The following is an 11,649-nucleotide window of genomic DNA, read 5'->3' as shown; positions in this document are numbered from 1 at the left end:
TCAGCCTTCTATAAAATTGAGTACCGGGTCTTTCCCGGGGGTAAAAGGCGGTCAGAGCGTGGTGCCGACCACACCACCTCATTCTAGTGCCGAGGTCATGGAAAGCATGGGGCTCTACCTCCATGCCCCCCAAGTGCCTTCATGGCATGTTACGGGGATACCTTTACCTTAATAATAATAATAATAATAATAATAATAATAATAATAACAACTTTATTTAACCTGGCAGAGTTAAGGCCGTAAGGCCTTCTCTTACACTCAACCAGGATAAATCTTGCTTACATAGTTGAAAATAAAACTGGATCAGAATTAAGTAATTACATACTGTTACAATTTAGGTACATAATGAGATCAAAAGTGGTAGTTACATAAAAATTTACCTCATGAAATAAAAATAAACAGTGTGAAATAAACATTAATGTTGTTGGAATCAAATACCAATCACATAAGAACAGAAGCCGATAATTCAATATAAAAAAATGTACACAGTAAAAATAAAAATAAACACATTAGTATACATATTAGTATTAGATTACAATTAAGTAGGATTTACATAATTAAACCAGAAACCGACAATTGAATAAAATGTACACAAAAATAGATTAATAATAAAAAAACAACACAGTGGGATACATATTGGCGCTAAGTGTGATAAATACGATTTACATGGTTACACAATAAAAAATAAGAAACAAAAAGAAAATAAAAAATAAAAATACAGTTGAACACATTCTATTAAATATTTGCAACGCGTTAGGTCTGGCAACTCGTCATAAGATATTTTTCTAATTTACATTTAAAGGAAATTAAAGTTCGGCAGCCCTTGACTTCAGACGGCAGAGAATTCCAGTGACGAGAAGTAGCAACAGTGAAAAATGAATAAAGAGATGTGTGGACAAAACTAAAATTATTTCAATAATTTATCATAATACTCTGCTCTCTTAAATTGACTGAGTGTATTGGGAATTAAGTCAACGGCTTCCCCAAAAACACGTTACGAAATGTTTAATATAAAAGGTTTTTTTATCTAGAAAAAGAAAAAAGAGGGATATTGCATTTACACTTTTGTTTGAAATTTCTCTAAGAATAATCTCCTGAAATTAATCACATTACCAACGGTTCATTCTACAGAGTGATTTATATAGAACTGACACATTTCTTTCATTAATTGTTTCAAAACGAATTGTGCTAGCGACAACTTATTATACCTAAAATGTAGAGGAATTTTGGGAGATTATTTACCCCTATAGCAAATGTTGAAAATGTCCTCCATCCTGCATAAGGCACAACTCAACACGTCGTTCCATGTTACTGGCCACTCGTTGGAGGACTCTGTTGTTAGCTTGAATCTCCTGTGTGATGTTGTGCTTCAGATCGTCCAATGTCTGGGGATCTGTGACGTAAACCCTGTCTTTTAAGTAACCCCATAGAAAGAAGTCCGGCGTTGTCAAATCCGGAGATCTCGGTGGCCACAGGTTCCTGGAAATTATTCGGTCGTCACATAACCGGATAAATGGAACCATGCTTCATCTGTGAACCATGTGATGGACAATATGGCAGGATTTTGCACAATGAACGTCTGAAACCAACGACAATAATTCAATCTTTCATCCTTATTTGGTTCCTGTAGCTGATGAACAACCTTAACCCTATATGGCTTTAGGCTCTCTGACACATTGAGTAGGTGTACCCTGCCTCCTGCGACAAACGTCTTAATGATTTTTTGGGTGACTGCTCCAATTGTGCTCTTATGTCAACAACTACCGTGGGAAGCCTAGATGAACGATGCTTGCCCTTTTCACTCACCAGAGATCCGGTTGTTTCCAATTTGTTTACCAGTCCCATTATTGTGTTTCTTTTGGGAGGATTGCGAACACCAAATTCTCTCTGGTATGCCCTTTGAGTAGCTGTAATTGAATTCGTAATCCAGTATTGCTTCACAAGGAAGAGTCGTTGATTTAATGTGTACTGCATTTTCACCTTGACACAAAATGTCGAAAACAGCTGCCAACAATAGGAATAAAACAAACATCTGCGCATCTAGTGACAACGAATCGAAACTCCAGAACATTCTGCTTAATTTGGTGATAAAATTTGGTCATTGAATGAATTTCCAACGGAATAATTAAAGAAAGAAACGTGTCAGTTCTATATAAATCACTCTGTATATACCCCTTAATTTCTTCGATACGAGAAAACTTAGGAAAGAAAGCGTGTAATATTACACGAGGTCTGAAAAGGAATTTGAATTTGTTTCAGATTGGAGCTCTTCTCCAAGGATGGCCTCTACAAACAGTGAGTTACCTCGAAGTGCAGCGTCACGAGTCAGTGTTTGAGGGATTTGCCACGGCGCCGTATCGGGGTATACACGCCATAGAACGGTTTCAAGTGTGAGCATCGTATCCGACCCTAGATACGATGAGCGATTACTGTAACCACCGGTAGTAGGACTTCGGTGCGGCGCCGGTTGGAAGCAGGATTCTAGGATTAAGAGTCACGGTGGAACTCTGTGATGGTTATTTTTTTTGTATTTCATAAGTCTTTTAGTATCTAAGGTCCTCCGCTTCCTCCACGTTAGGCACACTCAAAATCTTCTTGCAATTGATGATTCTACGTCGTCGTGATTGATGGGTTTAGCTTTGCATCCATTAGCCCTTTGCTGGCAGAATATGGATTGTCCTTAGCCCTTTGCTGGCACAATATGGACGTTCAATCAGGAGTGTTTAGTCTGTAAGATGCTTTTTTTTCATCACAGGGAAAACCGTGACGCTCGGACGTTTGCACGCCTAGTAACTTTTTTTTCGTTAGTCTGGTTAGGCGACAGCCCTCACACATACAAAATTCTCTTTCGGCGGGTTGCCGTAGGACTCCAGTGATGGCGTAGGACGAGCCCTGCCACTCAGGGTTCTAGGGACGGGGGGTACCAGCGTAAAAAAGAAATAGCTAGCAGATAGAATGAGAAACAATTTTTAGAAATTCTTCTAAAAAAAATTAAGCATTTTCAAACACTGAAATGGTTAGGCCTTATAGAGTGAACAATTTATTAAGGTTTCAGGTACATAGTGAAATTCACAAATACATCATCCTTAATTAAAAACGACGAAAAATTAATACGACGAAACTTCGTATGAGGAAAAAGTTTGAAAATACTTCAGTTTACTTCAAAGACGGTTGTTGCAATTTCGACATGCAAGGAGTTCATCTCTCATTTCATCGATTTCGCCGATTTTACACAAGATCAAGAAGAGGGATTTGAAGGATTTGTTTCCTCATATACCTTACTCAGTAAATATAAATGTAGTTAATGAAATAATTATAAACTGAATATGCATGTATTTCAACATGGCATATGTGACTATTGTAAATAAATAAATATGAAAAGTAACTGATAATTAAAACTGAATATTTGAAAGGGCAGTAATAGTTTCATAATGCACAAAGTAATTAAGCCCTTAGTATACAATAAAAATGTAACGTCTATGAGGAAACATTTTCATCGATTTCGTAGATTTCATCGATTTCACAGATTTGATGCAAAAGTTCAAGAAGATTTTGAAGAATATTTTTCAATTTGTTTCCTCATGTACCTTACTCAGTAAATATAAATGTAGTTAATTAAATAATTATAAGCTGAATATGCATGTATTTCAACATTGCATATGTGGCTGTTGTAAATGAATCAATATTAGTAGTAACTGATAATTAAAACTTAATATTTCAAAGGGCAGTAATTTTTTCATAATGCACAACTTAATTGAGCCCTTAGTATACAATAAAAATGTAAAGTATATGAGGAAACATTTTTACCGATTTCGTCGTTTTCACCGATTTCATCGTTTTCATCGATTTCATACAAACGTTCAAGAGGAATAATTCGAAGAATATTTTTAAATTTATTTCCTCATATACCTTACTCAGTAAATATAAATGTAGTTAATTAAATAATTATAAACTGAATATGCATGTATTTCAACATGGAATATGTGACTTGTAAATGAAGCATTAACAGAAGTAACTGATAATTAAAACTGAATATTTTAAAGGGCAGTAATAGTTTCATAATGCCCAAAGTAATTGAGCGCTTTGTAGACAATATATGTAACGTCTATGAGGAAATTTTTGCGTAGATTTAATCGATTTCGCAGATTTCTGAAAAGTTCAAGAGGACGAATTAGAAGAATATTTTCAACTTGGCAAGCATTTACGTTTCAATGTGCATGTATTTAAACATGGCATTGTAAATGAGGTAATGACACTTAAGTTAATTGAGTCCTTGCTAAACAATACACGTAACGTCTGTGAGAAAACATTTTTTAAGTTCATTAACTCAAACTTTAAAAATTTTGTAGAAGCTGGATTTGATGTTTCTTAAATTGTTAGGACTTAAATCCTCATGTTACTTTAAACTTGTATAGAGTACAATAATTCCAAGTTTAATATCCATGTGGTCATAGCATATGCCAGGTTCTTATATTTTTATTAGACTATAATTAACTTCTAAATCAAAGTGGCATATGAACTCTCAATCGTTTGCTTTGAGCTTCCAGTAGAAAAATTATCTTGAGGAAATGCTACGTAATAATATACGAGAAAACGTAACTTTGATACTGTTATGGAGATTGTAATACAATTTTATTTATTTATTTTATTTTTAGTGTAATGGAAGCTCTTAAGAGCCTGAAAATGAGGTTAGGTTTGTTTCGGTATGTTAGGAACTATAACGTATTAGGCTTTGTATTTTAATGCTTGATGCTGACTTGTTTTTCTTTCTCTTCCAGGTCCCGCCCATTGTCCCGTGCCTCATCGTGGCGGGCGGGTGTAACAAGGAAGGGTGTTAAGCACTTGTCATGTCCTAACGAAATTATTAAAGTCTGCTTCACAGGGAGCTTTATCTGAAAAACTAGACTTAAATGAAATTTATAGCGGTTGCATCCTTCCTTGGCTAAACGGGACAACTTATTATTTCAGTGATTGGTATCGTGTAAATATTCCAGAGAACGTTAGGGAAACCAATACAATGTTGCAAATGCCATGTTTCGTTGGAAAATAGTAGGAAGTGAAATGAATGGTGAAATTAAGATAACTTGTATGTTGAAACTAACCAAAATATTGTTTTTCAGATTTTAGGACCACCGTAGGCGGTAGCGGGTTTGCCTGCTGTTCCGGAGCTGCGCTTGAACGTGGCTCGATTTCCGCTTGAGTTGATTAGCCTACCTGATTGGGATTTTTCAGAAGATTTCTCAAACCGTAAGGCGAATGTCAGGTAACCTGTGGCGAATCCTAGGCTTCATTTCACCAAATACCATCTGCCTATCACCAATTCCATCGACGCTAAACAACCCAGTAGTTGATATGGCGTCGTTAAAGAAAAGAAATTTCCTAAAATAATTTTCTCCACTAAATTCTAAATGGTTTTTATACAGGGTGTTAAAAATGGTATTCAATATTTTGAGAGGTAATAATCATCGTGGAGTAACTATTAGCGCGTCTGGCCGCGAAACCAGGTGGCCCGGATTCGAATTCTGGTTGGGGTAAGTTACCTGGTTGAGGTTTTTTCCGGAGTTTTCCCTCAACCCAATATGAGCAAATGTTGGGTAACTATCGGACCCCGGACTCATTTCACCGGTATTATCTCCTTCACTTCATTCAGACGCTAAATAACCTGAGATGTTGATACAGCGTCGTAAAATAAACCACTAAAAACTGTCCAAAACCAGAAAAAGATGTCTAATGAAAGTCCTAAAATTCTCTTATGGTGTTGAAGTACTCAGTCTGGGGATATATTAATTTGACTTCTGTATATGGATTATAAAGACATTTTTAAATGTACCTGGTTGCATTTAAATGGACGCGTTCCAAGAACTTTAAATGTCACACCAGGTCAAAGTTCTTGTTTCTCGAAACTAAATTTCTTGTTACTTTGGTGTACAGCTGTCAAAAGAAAAAGTGGCCACTCTCTAGAAACTAAGTTCCCTTCGGGTATCTCTGCTACAATTCGGAGACGATGTTACATGTTGGACCATGTTTCCTGATATCTACAGTTATAATTAGTGTCCTCCGTGTTACTGTGATAGCGTAATGGTAGCGTTTCGGGCTGGTATCCGTGAGGTCGTGCGTTCAAACACTACCTAGTTCTTTGTGTTTAAGATAAAATATAATTGCTCCTGTTTTTCCGACTGTTTCAGTAATTATCAGGTTCATGAATGTATTATTCCAGAACTTTATCATTATTTATTATGACATTGAGACTGCAAATGAAAAGGAAAATATATTTCCGACAAAAATATCTTTCGTGGCATAAACGAAGCCAACTTACTGGCGTCTGTCTTAGAAAATTCAAACAATTAAAAGTTCAAAAAGAGAACACGAAGCCACGATTCAGTATTTAGTTCATTTTCCTGTCATCTCGATCACTTCTTGCAGTCGAGTGGGCATGGAATCTACTAGTCTTTTCAAATGGAAACTATTCTCAATTATGGAATCCCAGGCATCATGGATGAGTTTCGAGAAATCAGGACGTCATGGAGGGGGATTGGACAAATGTTTTTGCATATGCTTCTTGTGCCCCGTAGCTGTCGGAAGAATGTCCGAATTTAGATGTCAACGTTGCTAGTTCAAATCCTGGTCACTCCTTTTCATTTTGAGTTATAGGATAATGTAATGTAATATAAGAAAAAACTAACAATAGTATTACGCAATTACATTGTTTCAAATCTAACATTAAATTTATATTACTTTTATCGCTAAAGAACTATAACAGAACATAAATAACTTTAATATTATTTATATAGCTAAAATGATAATGCAAGTGGTAACTTTAATATTATTTATATCGCTAACGATCGATAACAAAATAAAATAACTATAAATATTATTTAGAGGTATCGCTAAAGAACTGTAACAGAATACAAATAACTTGAACAAGGCTCGAACTCATAACCTTCGAATCATTTAGCGAACATATTATGGCTCCTATACGAGCCACAGATGTGAATGACGCCTGCTTAAAAATCTTAATTCCGAAACTGCTTCTATAAGCGTATGAGTCATGTAGCATCACCGTTATCCGAAGTGGACTTAGAAAATATTCGCTGTTCACAAGTGCGGCCACTTTTTTTTTGACAGCTGTACATTTATTTTCAACACAACCACTTCACTATCAAATTTGTCTTATCTTTTGTTCCAGTTTTTCTGGTCGTTGCAGTGAACATCGAGCCTTCTCACAGGACATGCTAGTACACACCAGATGCAGCTTCCACTGGTACCCAAGCTTGAAGTACTAAACCAACTACTATTGTCATTTTTTTCCTGTTTATCAATAGGTCTAAGCAACGTTAGGATAAACGAATTGATTTTGTGTAGAAGTATATGAAAGACAATTTATAAATTCATAATATTTCGAAATTTTATCACTGAAGGCATTGAGAATATTATCTTTAACTTTAGTACAATCATTAATACAATATGGTGTAATAAATTGGGGTGGAGTAGCACCATCTGTATTTAATCCGTTAATGTTATTACACAGAAGATGAATAAAAATTTGTCGTCCCAAAAATATGGATTACCCAATAAATTTAATTAATACATATTTTGAAGTATTAACTATTGAAGAAATTTATAAATATAGTTTACTTACTACCACAGAAATCAAATAAAACAAATCTGATCGACATGAATATCGTACTGGAAGACAAAAGTCTACTTTCCCATTAATTGAGCCTAAATGTCATAAACATGGTGCTAGTTTCGGCCCAAGACTTTATAATGAAATTAAAAATAATTTTTCAAATTTGAAATATTTTAAAATTGAACCTTTTAAAGAAGAAATTTATGAAATTATTTGAAAGATATATTATCAAATGCTGTATTTTTACCTTTTTATTTCTGACTATATTCATGTTTTTATTTAACGTCATTGGTTTTTGTCTCATTGCCAATTTATACGAAGTGAGTTTTTTTCCCTCTATTTTTCTTTCTTTTTTGTCTTGTATGTTGTCAGTCTGAATTTAGTAAACTGCCTTTATAAATGTTATGTTGATTGACTAAGACCACACCGTACACGAGCCTGGCTCTTAACGATAGTGGCTAGAAACATTTTTGTTGTATAATTCTGAATTTGTACTCGCTTTGCTTACTAGCTAAATAAATAAACAAATATACCTAACTAGTGTCATTACTGAGTGATTCCAAAACACCTGAAGTAAATTTTTATGCATGGACTTTGCTGGTTTTTTATCCTCTGGTATACGGACTGAGAAACTCGAGTGATATGCATAACATAACGCAAACTTTCAGGAGAAAGCTTGAAATATGATACAGGTCTCAAACATAATGATATGGGCCTAATATCGTGAGCTTACAAGGAAAAGGTGTCAAACCCAAACATAAAGTACTGAGATAAACTTGAAAGTTTTAATGTTAAAAAAATCTTGTTTTGCATTTAAACACATTTACTTCGTTCTTTTAAATAATGCACGTATCAAGCTACATATTAGCACATTTTGCAGATTGGATTATGGTTTCAACACGAATAGGGCTGAATTGAAAGGAACTATATGTCCAGGTTTTGAACTTCATAACGTAGTGCTAAATCACAAGCTGTCATCTTCAGAATCATTACTTCCACTGTCATTCACGGAAGGTTCTGGAACCTAGTCGATTGCAGTGCCACATGTTGGTAACTGTTGACACAATGGAGAATGAAGTTTTTCTGCCTTTGTAATTGTCCAACTTTCAATAGGTTAAACAAATCTTTCGCCTCCTTTCAGAAATGTTTTCAGTGCACTTAAGTTTACAGAACTTACAGTTTATAGATTTAGGGTGCTATTCATAGACATTTCGCTAGTCCGCGCTACGAGCGTGCTAAACTAGCCCCGGCTATCAACTGATTACTTGTACAGGATTCATATATCATATCGCTAACACTGGTTTATAAATAAGAAAAACGTTAGTTCGCTGATCATCCACCGGAAGCCCGCGCTAAGGATGTCTATGAATACGGCCCTTAGTAATTTTGGTCTTCTATTTTATATAGCATACATACCCAAGTTTTTTTTTTTTTTATATTTTATATAGCATACATACCTAAGTTTTTTTTTTTTTGCTTGAATTTCTTTTTCCTCCATCTACTTTTAACTTTCTTGAGTTGGTCCTTCAGGTGCCGCACATTTCATTGCCTTCTGATTCTCGGAGTTAGGATGGTAATGAGGATCTAAATATGCAAAATTTTCAAAAACTTTATTCATTTCCTCCAACACAGAATCTTGTTAACTTGTGATTGACGAGGTTTCTGCTGGTAAATGATCATTTTCTTTACTGCATCTCGAAAATAATTATAAAGTCATCCTTTAATAATATGTAACATATCTTAATGCTATCATGTCTATTTTAGATGTATAATTAAATTTCTCATAACTTCAGTTCCACTCATTCAAAACTAATTCCATATTTTTGGTTAAATTATTCTCACAGTTCTTACTGGACCCTAAAACAAGATTAAAAAAGGTTAGGTACATCATAAAAATAGTAACATGAAAATATTAAAATAATTACAGTATTTCTTTGGTTATATCATGTATACGTTTAAGAAGAATCACTTACCAGCAATCACTTCAGCATTCTGCACAGCTAGCTCTAACGATTTCCTCCCTATTGTTCATGTTTATGAGAACATATGCAATCACAATGTTAATGAATAGCATACATTGTTGTATACCTGATCAGATTATGGGCTAAAATTGTCTGTACGGATATACTAAAAGTGACATTGAGGTGTACAGCGAAAGGTAAGTGCAATTAATACTCTTTTTCTTGCCAACATTTTGTTTGTAATGAGCTTAATTTGTGAAGGTTTCACTACCGAGGAACTATAAGAGCTAAGACTTAGTTTCTTTTCCCTGTAGACAGAGCACAATTTGTTGTATTTATTACCATTAATAATTTTCCCATTTTTGGACTTAATACTTTTTCCTTGTAAGCCCACGATATACAAATGTAAAACACAAAAATACACTAACTCCAACCTATATAATACACTAGTTACGTGTGTGTGTGTGTGTGTGTGTGTGTGTGTGTGTGTGTGTGTGTGTGTCCGTCCACATTTCTGCACTCAGATCGAAACGATTTTCAAGCATGTCTGACAAAAATAGCTGTAGGAATAATACCACAGTCTACTATATAGTCGTCACGAAGCTTGAGTTTTGAGGGTGCTAGAAACCATAGACTGTGACGGTACTATTTTGCATTGCTTGCAATGAGGCGATGTTAGCGATCCTAGTGGTGAGCAACTATCTAATGTTTGCATATTTACTACGTATTGAGCTTCGCGACTGTATATACTAGACTGTGATAATACCATCTATCTAGTGAATAAAACGGAAAAAATAATGAAGATAGGGCTTCCATATTATTGAATGAATTATATGAAACAACCGAAATAAGATTGAGAATGCGGTAATTTAAGACGAGTGAGATTGGAAAGTGAAGTAGGTGCAGTGTTTTAAATACCTGGCTATCAGTTTTAAAAAGGGTATTATTAAATGCCTTAGCATCGAGTTAGGGCTTAAATTTTATTTGTAATATATTCTCCACAGGCAAACGATTATTTTAAGGGGAGAGGATTGTATTTTTTGGTGAAAAAATGATTAAATTAAAAAAAAAAGTTCTTTAAAATACTCTGCGATATGTGTGGAATGCATAGCATAACATTTTATGGGTATTTGTGCCCTTATCGGATGTTGAGTCGCCATTTTTAAACTTCCTGCGTTATGGATTTTTAAATCACACGCTCACTTTTATTGTTGTTTCCGGTAAATTAAATTTTCAACTTTTTTTTCTTTAAAATACCCTTTGATATGTGTGGAATGCATTGAATAACATTTTGTGGCTATTTTTGCCCTTATCGGATGTTGAGACGTCATTTTTAAACTTCCTACGCTATGGATATTTAAATCACACGCCCGCATTTATCGGTTTACAGTAACTTCATTTTTTTTGCTACATTGCCAGACAAAAATGGATATAATTTCTGAACTATTAAAGATACATGCATGAAATTTAGAGCACACATTCTTTAGACTATTAGGAAACTTTTCTCTGTAACAGAATTTTGTTAATTGATTTCATTTAAAAAATACGTCCGTTTGTTTGCAAGAAAGGAAATCAGAAAATTGTCATTAAATTTTAATTGTTTATTTTACAAACGTAGGGACTAGTATCAAAATTCTATTACAATTTGTAGAACATGCTTTCGCAAATACATTGCAAAAACGGTTTGAATCTATCTTTAAAAACGGTTTAGATATATCGGTTTTAGTACAATCCTGCATTGGGTATATTTTTTTTCAAATTTGGTCCCCCAAATAATTTTTTTTCAAAATATTTTTATTTGGTTGAGTTGTCACAGCTATGAGCTCTCTACATAAAAAAATTAATATTTTACACCAAATAGGAAAAAAGTTTAAAAAAATACCATCCTCTCCCCTTAAGCGGAAAAAATGTGAATTTTAGTCAAATTTCAGTAACTATCCTTTACCCTTAAGAAAGGTGTTCGAGAAAAAGGTGCTTAGGAAAATATTTGGGGCTAAGAGGAATGAAGTACAGGAGAATTGAGAAAGTTACACAACGCATAACTACACGCATTGTATT

Source organism: Periplaneta americana, chromosome 3 (assembly GCF_040183065.1).
Source record: "Periplaneta americana isolate PAMFEO1 chromosome 3, P.americana_PAMFEO1_priV1, whole genome shotgun sequence".
Classification (NCBI taxonomy): Eukaryota; Metazoa; Arthropoda; class Insecta; order Blattodea; family Blattidae; genus Periplaneta; species Periplaneta americana.
Note: the sequence above shows the minus strand (reverse complement) of the source record.